This window comes from Sciurus vulgaris (assembly GCF_902686455.1).
Source record: "Sciurus vulgaris genome assembly, chromosome: 7".
Classification (NCBI taxonomy): domain Eukaryota; kingdom Metazoa; phylum Chordata; class Mammalia; order Rodentia; family Sciuridae; genus Sciurus; species Sciurus vulgaris.
In genome coordinates, this window is record NC_136467.1 from 126,611,561 (window position 1) to 126,628,484 (window position 16,924).

At 39.2% G+C, this 16,924-nt stretch overlaps 2 pseudogenes across 2 annotated transcripts; one reads left to right on the forward strand and one right to left on the reverse strand.

Annotated features, from left to right (window-relative positions):
- Positions 1-1,130: 1,130 nt before the first annotated feature.
- LOC306666646 (tripartite motif-containing protein 43-like) lies at positions 1,131-3,085 on the reverse strand (annotated as a pseudogene). The gene has a single exon. The product of its transcript is annotated as a tripartite motif-containing protein 43-like (transcript).
- Positions 3,086-14,890: 11,805 nt separating this feature from the next.
- Positions 14,891-16,646, forward strand: LOC306666658 (endoplasmic reticulum-Golgi intermediate compartment protein 2-like; annotated as a pseudogene). The gene has a single exon. The product of its transcript is annotated as an endoplasmic reticulum-Golgi intermediate compartment protein 2-like (transcript).
- The last annotated feature ends 278 nt before the right edge of the window (positions 16,647-16,924 follow it).

Here is a 16,924-nt window from a genome sequence, read left to right on the forward strand (position 1 = left end):
TTCATGTGTTTTTAGGCAATTACATGTTATAATCATTTAACCTTCTTAATTAATTGACCCTTTTATTATATTACTGTGTCCCTTATTTTCTCTCGTAATGTTTTTCATCTTAAACCTATTTTGTCCAGTATTAGTATAGCTACTTGAGCTTTCTTATAATTACAATTTACATGGCATATCTTTTTCCCCCCTTTTAAAAAAAATTTCATCTATTTGTGTCTGAATCTGAAATGTTTCTTATGGAGATCATATAGTTGGTTCTAGTTTTTTAAAATTTGTTCTTTTCAGTTATAGGATGTATTTTGACTTATCATACATACATGAAGTATAACTTCCCATTCTTGTGGTTGTACATGATGTGGAGTTACACTGGTTGAAGTCAGACATTATTTAGATCTCACCAGTTTGTACATGGGGCCCAACCCAGGATAGAGCACTGAATTCACTCTCATGTCTCCTTCGGTTTGATTTGAAAGAGCTTTTCTTATTTTTCATGACTTTCACAATTTTGAGGACTACTAGTCAGATCTTTTATAAAATGACCCTCAATTTTGGTTTGTAGATATTTTTCTCACGAGTAGACTAGAATCATAGGTTCAGGGAGGAAGAAAACAGAGGCAAACTTCTCATTTTAAGTATATGGTATCCACATAGTGTTTGTCAAATCTGGTTCATGGGTTGTAACGTATGTATTATTCTGACAGGGGATGTTGATAAAGAGGGAGGCTATACACTTGTATATATAGAGGGGGGCAGGAAGTATGCATATTTTAAAAATTTTCCTCTCATTTTTTCTGTTAACATAAGACTGCTTTAAAAAATACTTAAGGAAATGGTAGGTAAAGAGAAAGGGCCAACCTCACTGGCTTCACTAAAAAATGAGTCTTTGTCCTGAGCATGGGAAAGAATTTCCCATTTTTCATTCCCTAAGGATGAATAAATTAGAATTTCTTAGATCGATAGTGAGGTGAAGACATCAAACTGATATGTCTATTGTGGACAAACACTTTTGCCTATGATGTGAAAATTCTTCCTACAAAATAAATATTGAGCATGAATCATACAATCTTGTAATTTTATTAATTCTGACAAACTCACAAAACATGCAAGCAACCACAGCATATGCAGCAAATCATTTTATGTGCCACAAAATATGATCTTCCTAAAAGAGAATTGAGTCAACACAATTTTGCTTTTCACACTGTCTTTGACACTGTCTTCATATTTAAAAACAGAATAAAGTCACATTCAAGAAGATACTTTTGTTTTGGACTAGGGATTGAATCCAGGGGTGCTCTACCATTGAGATACATTCCCAGCCCTTATTTTTTAGACAGGGTCTTGCTAAGTTAATTCAGCCTCCTGAATTAATTAGAATTGCTGGAATTAATAGGCATGTACCATCATGCCTGGCTCAAGTAAAAAATACTTAAAAACACTAAAGTACAGTATTGTTGTCTTCAACTGAGAAGGACTGCCTGAGTTAGAGTTCCCAGGCATAGTTTCCTGACTTAATCCCTGGGCATTTGTGGTCAGTATGAACAAAAGACCTGACAGGGAAATTCAAAGAACCATCAGGGTAATGCCATATAAAGGAACTGTTGGCAACATTCACTGAACTCACACCTCCACCAATCCAGTCCTGAGGCTTCACTATGTAGTGAGGAAACATTGGGGAAGTGATCAAGAGACTTGTGATCATCCTCCCTCACACGCAGGAGGAGAAACATGTCTTCAGATTCAGTCAGTGTGTGACATTCCTTACCCAGGAATTAGTACAGACTCCTAGAGCCCAGTCCCAAGGGTCTTTCACATCTAATTTCCAGTAATATTTTCCAGAGTTGAAACTGTGTGTTCCCCATGCAGCAAAATAGTTAGATCTATCAGAATTCAAAGATGAGTCTGGATGGACATGCCCAAACCTCAAACTTCTCACATCATCAGGTACCCTGAGGTTATGATTGGTTACTGTATTTTTGAAGGAAATCTCCACTTGGAAGCAATTGAGAGTGTCTGTCAGTCCAGTGATGGTCTGGGCAGAAGTGCTGGCTTCACAGGCTGAGGCATGTGCGGCTGTACTCTTTTCTTGTCAGTAGGTCTCCCAAGTCCTGCTGCTGCTCCACATACAGCTTACAGAACATTTTCACCAGCTCCACATATATTTCTCTTAGGTGTTTCCTCTTTTCGACTATCTTGGTTTCACTTTTTTGGAATTGCTCTAAAATCCTTTTGCTTTCCTTTTTAAGACTTTAAATATAGTTTTTCTTCCTCGTGGAGAACTGGATGTAGTTTCCCATACTCAACCCTGTTAGCTCTTCCTGTGGATTCACATAGCAGATCCATGGACTGGTTATATGGTTCTCTTCATTTAGATTTCTCTGATTTACTTGGATCTTTTCCCATAATGATCTTATTTGCTTTAAGAGCTTTTCCCCATACTCCTCAGCAGCCCCTTCTATTGAAGGGTGTCTATGAACTCTATGTTCTCAGAGTTGGAGCAGAGTAAACAGAGCAGGTTCTTAATCTCTTCACTGAAGATCTTCTTTCTCTCCTTATGGGTCACACACATGTTTTCCTCAGAGCTCAGAAATTTCCTGAGATTGGTTTGTCTGGCAATGGATACCAGATTCTTCAAAGGAATATTGGTCTTGAAGTCTCTCTGCTGTGATGACTCCCTACACACAGGGCAACAGGTGGGGGTTTGGGCTTGTTCCCAGGAAAGGCAGAGACAGGGCCATCAAAAACTGTGCCCACAGCCTATGGTGACTGGGTCTAAAAGGTAATTCAGGCAGATGGAGCAGGTGAGTTCTTTCTGGAAGACTTGTGGGATTTCTGAGTCCATTTTTCTAAGGAATGGGTCTATGTTTTCACCAGTGCTTGCTGAAGAAGTGAAAATATGAAGTCAGCTCCAGGATCAGGTGCTTGAGGTGTGGAGGTGGTAGATTTAGATGTCTCTACAGTCAGGTGAGTTCCAAACTCTGTTCTAGAGAACAATCAGTAGACTATATTTTGACATATTTATGTAAACGTGGAGTATATCTCATTCTCATTAGGATTCCATTTTTGTGGTTGTACATGATATGGAGTTTCACTGGTCATGTGTTCATACATGAACGTGGGAAAGTTGTGTCAGATTCGTTCTACTGTCTTTCCTGTTCCTGTCCCACTTCTCTTCATTCCCCTTTGTCTAATCCACTGAACTTCTATTCTCCCCTTCTCTACCTTGTTGTGTGTTAGCAACCACATATGAGAGGATCTAGTTTTTTAAAAAAATTGAGTCATAAGATCTTTGTCTGTTGATCAGTATGTTCAGTTTATACACATTTAATGTTATTTTTCAAATAGTTGTGTGTTAGAAGTAGTACTGAGTCAGTGGAATGCAGTCCAGTAATATTGCTGGTTCACAGGTTTCTTTAAATTGCCTTTAAGTATAATGAATAATCAAGTAATTTGTAGGAAAACAACAGGTGTACTAACCAGAAGAATAAACATGGAAACAAAGGGAACCAATTAAGAAATAATTGATAATCACTGAAAATAATAAATAATTAAGAAATAAGAAGGCAAGATCAATGGGGATAACTTCTGACAGGGCCTACCTAGATCAGTGTAAAGCTAGAATTTATGGCAAGGGTGATGTAGGGCAGAAGAAGCTGGATACCTGAGGAATTTTCAGGAAGTGGGTTTATTAGCTGCCATGGTCCAGAGGAGGCTATTGTCTAAAGTTCTCTGGACCATGAGTCTGAAAATTCTTTGACCTTTATACCCAGTGGGAGGAGAGGTCTAAAGGTTTACATGTAAAGTGTTTTCTGTTCCATTATTTAGGCTAGATGGAGGTTTTACAAGGTTTTTTTTTTTTTTTCCTGCAAACCTGGCATTTAAAAAAAGAGGAAGCTACAAGCCACAATGCCCTCTGCAGAAGTTATTGCTGATATACTATGTAAAAATCTTTCTGACAAGAGAAGCTCAATTATGGGGGGGTTCCCTTGAGAAGCTTATATGTTACAAATATGGTAGGGGATCTCTTTGGTGGGGGTTCCTGGTCTGCTTCAAGGAGTTTCTCAATTTATTTCAGAAGGGGAATTTCATTAGTAGCCAGACACACTAAGATGAAGTTTGCCTGATCCTGGACCTCAGCACCTGCATTAACATAGGATTGACTTGTGATGAAACCCCCCTGAATGGGATGGTCACCAGACAGTTCCAGAAAGGACCAAGTAGGATCAAAAACTCTTCTGATTAATGTGAAGGAGGAATTAAATATTGGATTGCTGAAGGTGCAGAAGGTGAACCCTAGTTCTCTTAGAAAACATCAGACATTAATAAATCTGGAAGCAGTGTTATGTTTCCTTTCTCTGCTTGTCGTCAACCCACTCTCTCTCTCAAGAGTGTTCTCCGCTTGAGCCTTACTTTCACTTACATAAAATTCTCTTTTTTGATTTTTATGTCTGACTTTAAATTTTCTCTTGTTGGAACACAAGAACTGAGGCTTGGACCTTTAGCTTCCCATTTGACTGTAACAGTTGAGTTTATGTTTGCCATTTTTCTTTTTCATTTTTTGTACATCTCATGTATTTTTTTCTTCTGTTGCTTCTTTGATGTCTATTTTTTAATTAAATGGTTTCTTGAAGTTTTTTTTCATAGACATTTATTCTTCCAATTACTTAAAATAAGTAACAAATTTGTGTCCTTCAAGTTATCTAGAGCTTGCATACATATTTTGTTTTCACACTCTTAGCAAAAAATTAAAGTGATAGTTAAAATTTGCAAACCAGTTCTTTTTATATAAAGCTTTAGATTTGTGGAGTCTCTTGGGGAAAAAGTATAATATCTAACAACACTCTTTCCAAATATCCACATTTCCATTGTAACTCTGCTGCTGAAGCAGATCAGGTACCCATCCCCACCATAATTGTAATTATTAACCTTCTCCAGGAACCCCTGCCTCCATAATTAAGCTTCTCTTCTTGCCAGGAAGATTTTTACAAAGAATGTCAGCAGAATTTCTGCAGAGCTCAATGTGATTTGAAGTTTCCTCTGACTCTTAGGGTCAGGTTTCTCTTTCTTGTAAAAGTCAAGTCTGCAATCAAGCTTGCGGCTGTGAAAACTTTTCTGTCTAGCCTAAAATATGAAATGGAGTAACTGCTAAGTACCACCCATTGTTAACGTAAATCCCCCCCACTGGTATAAAGTTCAAAATTCCAGACTTGGGGTCTAGAGACTTTTAGGCATTAGCCCTCTGTACCACTGTAGCTTAAGTAAACCTGCTTCCTGAAAATTCCTCGGTGTCTAGCCTCATCTGTCCTACATAACTGCTTCTAAAGAGAGCATTCACTAGCTGGTTGTGGTGGCCCATAGCTTAATTTTAGCAATATGGGAGCCTGAGGCCAGAGGATTGTGAATTTGAGGCCAGTCTCAGCAATTTAGCAAGGCTCTAACCAACTTAGCAAGACCCTGTCTCAAAATTAAAAAGACTGGGGATGTGACCCAGTGGTTAAGTGCCCTGGGTTCAATACCTGGTACCAAAATAAAATAAAATAAAATATAAAATTAAATTAAATTAAAAATATGAGAGGTGGGAGAGAGAATGTGCTTTCAAGGTTCAACACACTTGGGTTACTCTCATTCTTCTGATCAAATCCCGTTTATGACAGTGCTCAGGCTATTAAATTTTTGGCTATTTAAAAATTTTATTTAAATAAATTATTAACTGTAATTGTTTTGCAGTTGCTTAAAAGCATTTTTTCCCATGCTTTCCAGTGAATCTTTTTTTTTTAATTTTTGAAATTAGTTCCTTTTAGGTAAACATTAATTATTAGGGTTTTAAAATAAATATTTTGTAGTAAACCACATGTAATTTTCTTAATTTTTGTTTATATTTTGGATAACTTTTATAGTGGTTTTGCTAAAAGTTACAGTATACCCCTTAACTTGCCACATTTTTCTTTGATAAGTTCTAATTTAATTCCAATAAGCAGAGTCATCTTGCTGTTTCATGGTTTTGTTACAGCTCCCCCCTTCGTGCTACTGTTATACATATCACATCCATATGTTACAAACCCAGAAATATAGCATCATAATTATTGCTTTATGTTATTTTATGTCTAAAAAAGTGTTGACAGAAAAAAGGAGTAAGATACATTCAACCAGTTCTTTTATATTAAAATTACTTAGCATTTCCTGGCACTCTTAATTTCTTCTTGTAGATTGGAGTTACTACCTCATAATACCTTTTTCTAATATAGCTCTATCTCCTCTCCCCATCCTCTGTGCTATTATTCTCATATGCGTGTGTGTACATATACATGTATCATATCTTGATGCTATAAGCCCCAAACTATAATTTTATAAGTATTATTTAATGTAATTTATATTAGTTAAGAGAAGATTAAAATGTATAGGTATTTTAAAAATAATGATCTACATATTATGTTTTCTTATTTTTAAAAATTTCTTCATTAGATTGGCTTTACTGTCTGGTGTCATTTCTTCTCATCCTGAAGATCTTACTTTAATATATATTATATGACATATCTGCTAGAAATATATCTTTTTATTCTTTACTTATCTGGGAAGGTAGTCATTTTGCCTTTGGTTTTGAAGGGTAGTTGTGCTTGATACAGAATTTGATTGATAGGTGTTTTAAATTTTTTTCCTGTAATTTGAATTGGCTATTGCCTCTGACCTCCATTGTTTCTGATTTGAAGTAAGCAGTTATTGTGTGTTTGTGTGAGCACACACACATACAATACTGAGAGTGGGGTCATTACCACAACTATACCTGAAGATGTGAAGGAGACTTTGGAATTGTTTAATAGGAGGAGGTTGAGGGAATTTGGAGGAGCAGGCTAGAAAAAGCCTAGAATGCTGTAAAGGGAGCATTACAGGTAATTCTGGTGAGCACTCAAAAGACCAGAATGCTGATGGTGATAGGTGACAGATGTGAGTGGTGGAAACATGATGCTAAGGGAATAATTCTATAAGATAGTCCCACTGTGCTGACCCTAATGATTTCTTTTCCAAGAAGCAATTTACCTGAAGCCTTGCCTGGCTTAAGTGGACAGGATGTGTCACATTTCTCAGCAAACTACCTATTGTCTGCAGGAGAAATGTGGGCCTGAAATTCCAATAAGAAGAACATAAGTTACCCTGAAGGGGATACTTTTGTGACCCTACATAGTCCAGATCCTGGAATTCAAGGAGATAAGGATTATTCCCCCTAACCATAAAATCTATAAGAACAGGTTCCAATTAGAACCAGTCAGCATGGGTCAAAGTGACCGAGAGTTGTCATGGCTATGGAGACTTGTCTTCCTGCTGTCAGTCAAAAGTCAAGAGGTGGACATGGTGGGACTCTCTGGAAACTTCCCTGGGACCACCGGGAAAAAAAAAAAAATAGAGGGCAGGAGAGGCATGCTGCTCTTCTCTTCTCTGAGAGGACCCACTCTCTTTCTTGAGAGTGTCCCTTTTCTCCTTTCCTAGCCCTTCTAGTAAGCTTCTGCCTGTAACTCTGAGTGACTTGTCTGAAATCTTTCTGACTTGATCACAGGATAGGAGTTTGAAGGGGTGGGGTCTTCAGGTGCCTCAGTTTTCCAGAAAGCCCCAGCTGTTTAACATTAGGAGTATGGACAGTAAATATCATGCTGATGAGGTCTCAGGTGGGGAGAGAATTCTATTGGAAATTGGAGAAAAGGTGACCCTTGTTACAACATGGTAAAGAAGTTGAATGTATTGTGTCCATTCCCTAAAACTTTGTGGAAGATCAAAATCAAGAATGATAGTTTATTGGCTGAGGCTTCAAAACAGCAAAACATTCAGGCTGAAGTCAAGAGACTTATTAGCTTCTTTTAGTCAAATTTATAGTGAACAAAGAGAAGCAGAGTGGAAGATTTGAAAAATTTGCAGCCTGGTCAGGGATAGAGCAAAAAAGTTTATTTGGCACAGGAAAATATGGCAGTTGAGCAACCCCTTGCCAAAGAAACTAGTGGAAATACAAGTCATTGGAACAACAGGAAAGAAATCTTTAGGTCACTTCTCTCTTCGCAGGCCCAATCAGAAGTCTAGAAGTGCAAATTTGTTTCAGAGATCTTCCAGGGCAAAATTATTTCAGGAAAGAGCCCTGTGGCCCAGGGCTGACTTGGAATTCTCTTACCTCTGAAATACTTTGTGGCTGCTGCAGTCACAAAATGGGCCCAGATGTAGATTATGATGGCTGTAAGACCTTAGTATTTTCCACATTATGCTGGTTTTGCAGTTGTGCAGAATGCAAGAGTTGTGGGGTCATGGCAGCTTTCACCAAGATTTCAAAGGAAAGCCTGGAAGCCAGGAAAATTGTGTGATAAGGTTGTAGTTCTTCATGGAGACCCCAATGGATGCCTAATGGAGCTTTAGGGGTGGAACTGTAGGTAGAGCTCTAGCATTGGAGAGCTACGGATGTCCACATGCAGCCTCCTCCACATGTAGCTGTTATGTTGCCTGCCCAAAGCCTTGGGGGCCCATCTTCTGCCACAGTATGTTCTGAATGCTGCACTTGGAATTTTAGAATTTAATGTTTGCTCTGCTGGTTTTCAGTCTTGCTTTGGCCTATTTCTTCTTTCTACTTGTCTGTTCCTGTTAGAAGTACCAAGGTGCTGCAAGAAATCAAACGTGTACTTGGAAGTGGATTGGCAAGGCAAATTTGTACTTCTGCAGAAGGGTACCCCCCCAAAGGGAATCTGGCAAGCAAGTACACCTGGGTGGGTACGCTGCCAATATTTATCCCTAAGGAAGCACTGCCCTTTGCTCCTGACAGGAAGCATTCAAGGGTACAATTGGATACCTGTTAGGGAGTTCTAAAAATGGCTCCTTCCGACGACATGGTTTCCTAACTTAGGATGGCTCCATCATCCATGCAAAACTTAAGTTATAGCAAACATGGCTGTGTTGCAGTACAAGGTTTAACTTTGACAGAAAAGAAGACAAATCTTACATTTCTCTTTGGAATATTTACCCAGTGCCTGGCTCATGATTGTATCTTGGAAGTAGGTAAATCATTTTTCTTTCTTTTGTTTGTTTTTGGTTTTGTTTTTACAGGAACCCACAGCTGAAAGTTTTCCTGGAGTCTCAGACTTTGGTCTTGAACTTTTCATGATATTGGAACAGTTAAGACTTAAGGATGGAATGAATGCATTTTGCATTGTGAGATGGACATGAACCCTTAGGGTACAGGGACAGAATTATGGCTTAGATGTGGTCTGAGTGTTCCCAATGTTCATTGACACTGAAGATGTGGTCCATAGGGTGACAGTGTGAGGAGGTGGAAACTTCAACAGCCAGGGCATAAGCAGGAGGTACTTAAATCATTAGGAGCTTTCTTACAGGATCACTGTCCTATATACACTCTGTCATTGGTAAACATCCTTGTGTAATCAGTGTTTATACAAATTATGTTTTTTGAGGGGGATTTTTGCTGTTTTAGTCCATTTTCCATCACTAATAATACTGCATACCACAGACTGGATAATTATAAGGAAAAGCGGTGTGATTTTGTTCACAGTTCAGGTCCAGGGTTGAGGAGTCACATCTTTCATGACTTCTTTGCTGACAGAATCTTGAGGCAGAGCAGCACAATATACTGTGACAGATGGCGGGTGTGGGTGTTCATGCTCTGGTTTCCTTCCCTTCTTCTTGCTCTCTCTCTTTTTCTCTTCTATTAAAGCCACCAGTATTCAATCATGGGCTTCCACCCTGAAGATCTGATGTAGCCCTCATCACCCCTCCCTGGCCCCACCTCTAAACACCCATTTGACTCACTTTCCAACATCTTCACATCTATCCTTTTGCTTTCTTTTTCTCTGGTTGTTGTATAAATTGCTGGGAAGAGTGTAAAGCTCTCTGGTGGCTTTCTGGAGTTGTGTATTTCTCAGTGTAATTCTGTCACTTTTTCCTTATGTATTTTAAGGCAGTGTTGTAGGAACCATGTACATTTCTGAGTGCTATGTCATCCTGTTGATTCTTTTATCCTCAGGAAGCATGCTTCTTTATCTCTAATAACACATTTTATTTTGAAATGTGGTTGTTTAATAGTGTCATGGTCACTGCAGCCTCCTTAGGTTTCCTGTTAGCATGGTGTATCTTTCCCCATCAATTTACTTTCACTTCCATCTTTATGCTACAAGTGCATATCTTGCAAACAGCACACTACTGCCAGTCAACCTATAGGGCTTTTAATTGGGTGACTCGTAAGGTTTATTTTAGTTTAACATCAAAGGTTGTGGCCTACCCATTACATTTCCTGTTTCTTGGTCTCCAGAACCTCGTTGTCTGCCTGATGACTTATCAGAACAAGAAGAAAGTGAGCAGCACCTTTAAGGTTCTGAGCAAATTAAAGTCAATCCATAAGTGTAAATCTAGCAAAAGTGTCCTTCAAGAAAGAAGAGAAAATAAACAGATTTTATTATGAAAGTTAAAGAATTTCATCACTAACAGATCCACACTATATGAAATGGTAAAGGAATTCTTAAGTTTGGGGGCAAATGATACCATGGAAATCTCAAACTCCTAGAAAAGGTGAGAGTATCAGAAATGGCAAATGTTTGGCTCAATGCAAAAAGACTACCTTTGATCTCCCCCCCCCCCTCTCTCTCCCTCTCTCTCTCTCTCTGACCTGTTGCACTTACTTAATAAATACCAATATAGCTTTTTATTATGCACTTCATATTCTAAATTATCATATATTAAATATGATACCTATAACATATCAATGGGTACAGTTTAGAAGTCTAAATGGTTGCAAGATTTCTATATTTATATGAACTTAGACACTGTTAACTGGAAGTAGTGTAAAGAGTTAAGATGAATACTGTAGTCCTAAGTAAAACCCCTGTGAAAATAGTGCAAAAAATAAAGCTAGCAAGAAAATTAAAATGGAATTCTAAAAACAAGTGAAGTAATTCAAGCAGTCTTTTTTTTTTTTTTTGTACAGGGGATTGAACCAGAGGCACTTAACCATTGAGTCCCATCCCCAGCCCTTTCTTGTATTTTATTTAGAGATAGGGTCTCCCTGAGTTGCTTAGGGCATGGCTAAGATGCTGGGGCTGGCTTTGAGCTTACCATCCTCCTGCCTCAGCCTCTCCAAGCTGCTGGGATTACAGGCATGTGCCACCAAGCCCGGTTAAGAGCTCACTTTTCAAGGAGAGTTTTAGTGGATATTAAGTCATTTGGCAGACTGAGCACAATGGTGTATACCTGTAATCCCAGCGACTCAGGAGGCTGAGACAGAAGGGTAGTGAGTTCAAAGCCAGCCTCAGCCACAGCAAGGCACTAAGCAACTCTGTGAGACCCTGTCTCTAAATAGAATACAAAATAGGGCCAGGGATGTGGCTCAGTGATAGAGTGCCCCTGAGTTCAACCCCTGGTACCCCTCCGCCAAAAAAAAAAGTCATTTGGCAGTCTTTTTCTATCAATTATTTCCATATATTCCTCCAATCTCTTATGGACTCCTTTGTTTCTAAAGAGAAAAAAGTCCTTGATTGCATAGTTGTTACTTACTGGTTCATAACAATCACTCCAAAACAGAGAAGCTTAAAATTATCAGGGTTTATTATCCTACCGTTTTCCTATAGGCAACGTTCAAGGCCAGAACTGGAAGGCCGATGGGCAGGGAAGGATCTCATTCACAGCTCATTCCTGAGCTCTTCCACAGCCCCTCAGTTCCTGGTCATGGGAGACTGCCTTTAGATGACTGTCCAGTAGAAGATGACTGAGCCAGGAATGAATGATGCAAGAAAGAGCAGAGCAAGCAGGAAACCCCAGTGTCTTTTTTTTTTTTTGGTACCAGAGATTAAACCCAGGGGCCATATCCCCAGACCATTTATTTTTTATGTTTATTTTGAGAGAGGGTCTCACTAAGTTGCTGAGGGCCTTGCTAAGTGCTGAGACTGGCTTTGAACTCGTGATCTCCTGCCTCAGCCTCCTGAGCCACTTGGATTACAGTCATGTGCTCCACACCCCGCCCCAGTGTCTTTTTGTCTGTGGCTGCGCACTACAGATTTTGTTTTATCTCTTTACTAAGTCCAGCCACATTCAGGGGGAGAGGAACTAGTTTCTCTTCTTGAGTATCAAAGAATTTGTGGTCATTAGTAAACCACCATAGTCATCCTTCTGACCACAAATTATTAATATTTCTGCCACATGCTCAATAAACTCCTTTCCATTCAAGGCCTCCAGAAGTCTCATTTCATCGTCTAACCAGTGTCAACTCCAGAATCTCATCATCTGAATTAGGTCCAGTTCCATGTGAGGCTCCTTAAATGAACTGATGGAAGTGTAGCTCTCCACATACGGTTCATGAAATCTCACCCTGTAGATTAAAGAGAAGAGCTATCTGCACCCTGACAAATCTATATATAGTGATGAGGCACAAATGCTGGTCCCAGGAAGTCCTGGCTCATTTTGATATGATGAGAAGTTTCCGGTGACTCAGAAATAGGCAAAACCTGTAAAATTTCTTTGGGCCACAATGACTCCTAAGGAGGTAAAACCTGTGAAATTTCTTTCTTCCTAATGTATCCCTCCCATTTTTAAAAGCTTTCCATGTCCCAGGGCTTTTCTGACATGGAACTTTTGAAACAATTATATTTTGTCCGTCTTCCTTGAGTGCTGGTTTTGAGTAAATCCTATGTTCCTATTGTTATGGTTTAGATATGAGGTGTCCCCCAAAAGCTCATGCTGAGGCAACGCAAGAACGTTCAGAGATAAAATGGACTATGAGAGCTGTGATCCGATTAGTGGATCAATCCACTGATAGCCATTAAGTGGGTGGTAATTGTAGTCAATTAGGGTGCAGGTGGAGGAGATAGGTAACAGGGGGCATGTACTTTTAAGATGTATATTTTGCCCCAGGTGAGTGGAGCACCCCCCCTCTCTCTGTTTCCTGATTGCCATGTCCTGAGTTGCTTTTCTTCTCCACACCCTTCTGCCCTGATATTCTTCTGTCTCACCTCAGGCCTGCAGCAATGGAGTTGGCTGTGGACTGAGACCTCTGAAACTTGAAAACACAAATAAACTTGTCCTCTTTTATGTTTTTCTTGTCAGTTTTTTTGTTCACAATGACTCAAAGCTGACTAAAACACCTTCCGATTTTGAATTAGATGAAGTTTGGGGGACACCACATCACTGAATTGGGAATACATTTCTTCTGCTGAGAAAAGGAAGCTAAAGGCCAGATCCTCCACCCTGGCAGTCTCCACAGAAAATGGGAGCAGAGATGCCCACTCAGGCTGGTCTATCTGAAGGATCACTAAATCTGCATAGGTACATTTCCTGCCCGTGTCACTTCCTTGCCTCTTCTGTGCAAATTCTGCAAATTTCAGTGATTTTGGAGATGGAACTTTTGAAACAATTAAGTTTCTTCCATCTTCCTTCAAAGGTGGCTTTGAAATAAAACCCATTTTCCTACCAATTGGACTTCCACATTTTCTGGGACAGAGAGCATTATGATCTGGTTTCTTTCCTCCCAGTTGGTATTAGAGCTGCTCAGTAACAAGGTAACAATGTGAGTCCTAATCTCTTTCTCCCAGCTGGGATATTGTGCTACCTGGTAACATTCTGGCCTTTTTTGTGTGGGCTAATGGAGAGAGAAAAGAAGGAGAAGGAGGAAGGTCTTATAGGGTAACAGTTTTACTGGTTTCTGGCTCCATTATTTTTTTGTTGTTGTTTCCTTCCTCCCTTCCTTCCCTCCTGTCCTCTCTTATGACCATATTTAGCCTCAATTTTCTCTTAAAGACCCTATCTCCAAACACAGTTACATTGGGGGTGAAAACTTCAACAAATCAATTTTTGTTGGTGGGAGGTGGGGGTTGTGCAAGCACTCTGTCCTCCCCCAGACCCTTGTTGCATGCAGAATACATACATCTTTCCGATACCCCCCAAATCTTAACTTATTCCAACATCATTTTTATGTTTTATGTTCATAGTCTCCTCAAAATGTTATTTAAATTAGATATGGGTCAGACAGACGCATTGTACAATTCATCCTGAGGCAAATTCCTCTTCTGCTGTGATCCTGTGAAACGAGACAAATTATATGCTTTCCCCCATACAGTGGTGAAATGAGCACAGGATGGACATTCCTACTCAAAGGGAAGAAGCTGCAAAGAAAGGAGGGGTGATGGGTCTAAGCACATTCAAAACCTAACTGGGTAAATTCCACTAGTTTCAATGCTCAAGAATAATTCTCTTCAGTTTGATGCTCTGTCCTCCTGGGCCTCTGGGGAGGTGGTCTCACCTTCTGAACCTACTGGGGAAACAGCTTGGTCACAGGGCTCAGCTGGGCAGTTCTGACTCCTAGGTCCCACACAGCAATAGGCTGGCCTGTTGAAATGACAATGGGGTCTCCCGCTTTGAGTACTTTTTGGAGGCGACCTTGCCTGTGCACTCTGATGAAGTTGTGGCCAGTGGTGGGTGTGGCAGCCCCAATTTTCTACTGTACTGGAAATTCTCTTAGTTTATCCCCTTCAAAGTTTGTCATTGTACTTTTTTTTAGTGGACTCTAGGACTTACTGTCCCAGAAATGACTTCAGATTTATACTAAATTAATTTCTCTATAGCTGTATTTCCTTTTCTTTTTGTGCTGTTATCTTTAAACATATATCTGAATATGTTAAAAACCAAAAATATATTGTAAGAATTGATTTATGTAATTTTGAAAAAGTTTCTATTTCTTTGTCTTCTGGCTCACTTATCTTTTATTCTCCAGTACAGGGTCTACCATTAATCCCACCTCATGTCTCTGATACTTTCATCGTTGAAAGTTTGATTGTGAACTTTTACGTACCCTGTATTATTTATTTCTTTAATTTATTTTTGTCCCGGCGGCCCGGGCTTCTGTGAAACATGGCGGTCGACTGGGACCGTAACACAAGAAGGTGGACCTGAGAAGGGGAAAGATGGTTGAGAAGGATGGAAAAACACATTACTTCTTTAACCTATGAGTCTCTGAAGTGAAGTGAAGGATTAGAAAGGAACTACCACCAGGAGAAAGTCAGGTTTCATAAAGAGAGTGGCATGACTATATGAAGGAAGAGGAAGGTTTTCCTGAAGATGAGGTGACTGAATTGGAAAAAAACCTTAAATTTGGTGAAAGAGTTGGATGCCTTTCCAAAGGTTCCTGACAGCTATGTAGAGACTTCAGCCAGTGGGGGAACAGTTTCTCTAATAGCATTTACCACTATGGCTTTATTAACAATAATGGAATTCTCAGTGTATCAAGATACGTGGATGAAGTATGAATATGAAGTAGACAAGGATTTTTCTAGCAAATTGAGAATCAACATAGATATTACTGTTGCCATGAAGTGTCAATATGTTGGAGCAGATGTATTGGATTTAGCAGAAACAATGGTTGCATCTGCAGATGGTCTAGTTTATGAACCAGTAATATTTGATCTTTCACCACAGCAGAAAGAGTGGCAGAGGATGCTGCCGCTGATTCAAAGTAGGCTGCAAGAAGAGCATTCACTTCAAGATGTGATATTTAAAAGTGCTTTTAAAAGTGCATCAACAGCACTTCCACCGAGGGAAGATGATTCATCACAGTCTCCAGACGCATGCAGAATTCATGGTCATCTATATGTTAATAAAGTAGCAGGGAATTTTCACGTAACTGTGGGCAAGGCAATTCCTCATCCTTGAGGTCATGCACATTTAGCAGCACTTGTCAACACTGACTCTTACAACTTTTCTCACAGAATAGATCATTTGTCTTTTGGAGAACTTTTTCCAGAAATTATTAATCCTTTAGATGGAACTGAAAAAATTGCTGTAGATTACAACCAGATGTTCCAATATTTTATTACAGTTGTGCCAACAAAACTACAGACATATAAAATTTCAGCAGACACCCATCAGTTTTCTGTGACAGAAAGGGAACGTATCATTAACCATGCTGCAGGCAGCCATGGAGTCTCTGGGATATTTATGAAATATGATCTCAGTTCTCTTATGGTGACAGTCACTGAGGAGCATATGCCATTCTGGCAATTTTTTGTAAGACTTTGTGGTATTGTTGGAGGAATCTTTTCAACAACAGGCATGTTACATGGAATTGGAAAATTTATAGTCGAAATAATTTGCTGCCGTTTCAGACTTGGAGCCTATAAATCTGTCCATTCTGTCCCCTTTGAGGATGGCCACACAGACAACCACTTACCTCTTTTAGAAAATAATACACATTAGCACCTCCGGAGTGAAGGAGATAAACTTTTTGCCTGAGACATAAAAACTTTTTTAATAATAAAATATTGTGCAATACATTCAAAGAAAAGACGAGTGAGAACCTGGAAACACACTTATTTATAAAAAAGGAAAAAAAAAAAAAAAAAACCAAACGGAAATCCTGTATATGTTGTGTCTGTTACAAATGTCCTAGAAGAAATTATGCAGCTAATCAGTGAATAAGTCCATCTGGAGTGTTGGTTTGAAGAGGACTCCTTCTGATACTTTCACAACAAATGGACAGTGTTGAACTCAAACCTTACTTCTTGATAAAAAAAGCCTAAAGGAAGGAAATGAAACCACATCTAAAGAAAAAGGCATTGATAACTGCAATTGTTTGCGTCCTTTTGTTTTTAAGAGATATGATGTCAGAATAAAATATGTAAAACATATGGAAAACCAGTCTAGACTTTAAAAAATTGTGATCAGGTCACAATGTTAATAAAGAAAATAGGGACTAGTCCCTATGTTATAGCCATATTAAAAAAAATTATTTTTGTGATACTAGGGATCAAAACCAAGGCCTCATGAAAGCTAGGCAAGCACTGTAACCTAGATTTTTGTATTTTATTTTGACACAGGGTCTTGCTAAGCTTCCCAGGCTGCAATTGAACTTGCGATCCTCCTGCTTCAGCCTCCTGAGTGACTGGGATTACAAGCTTGTGCTACC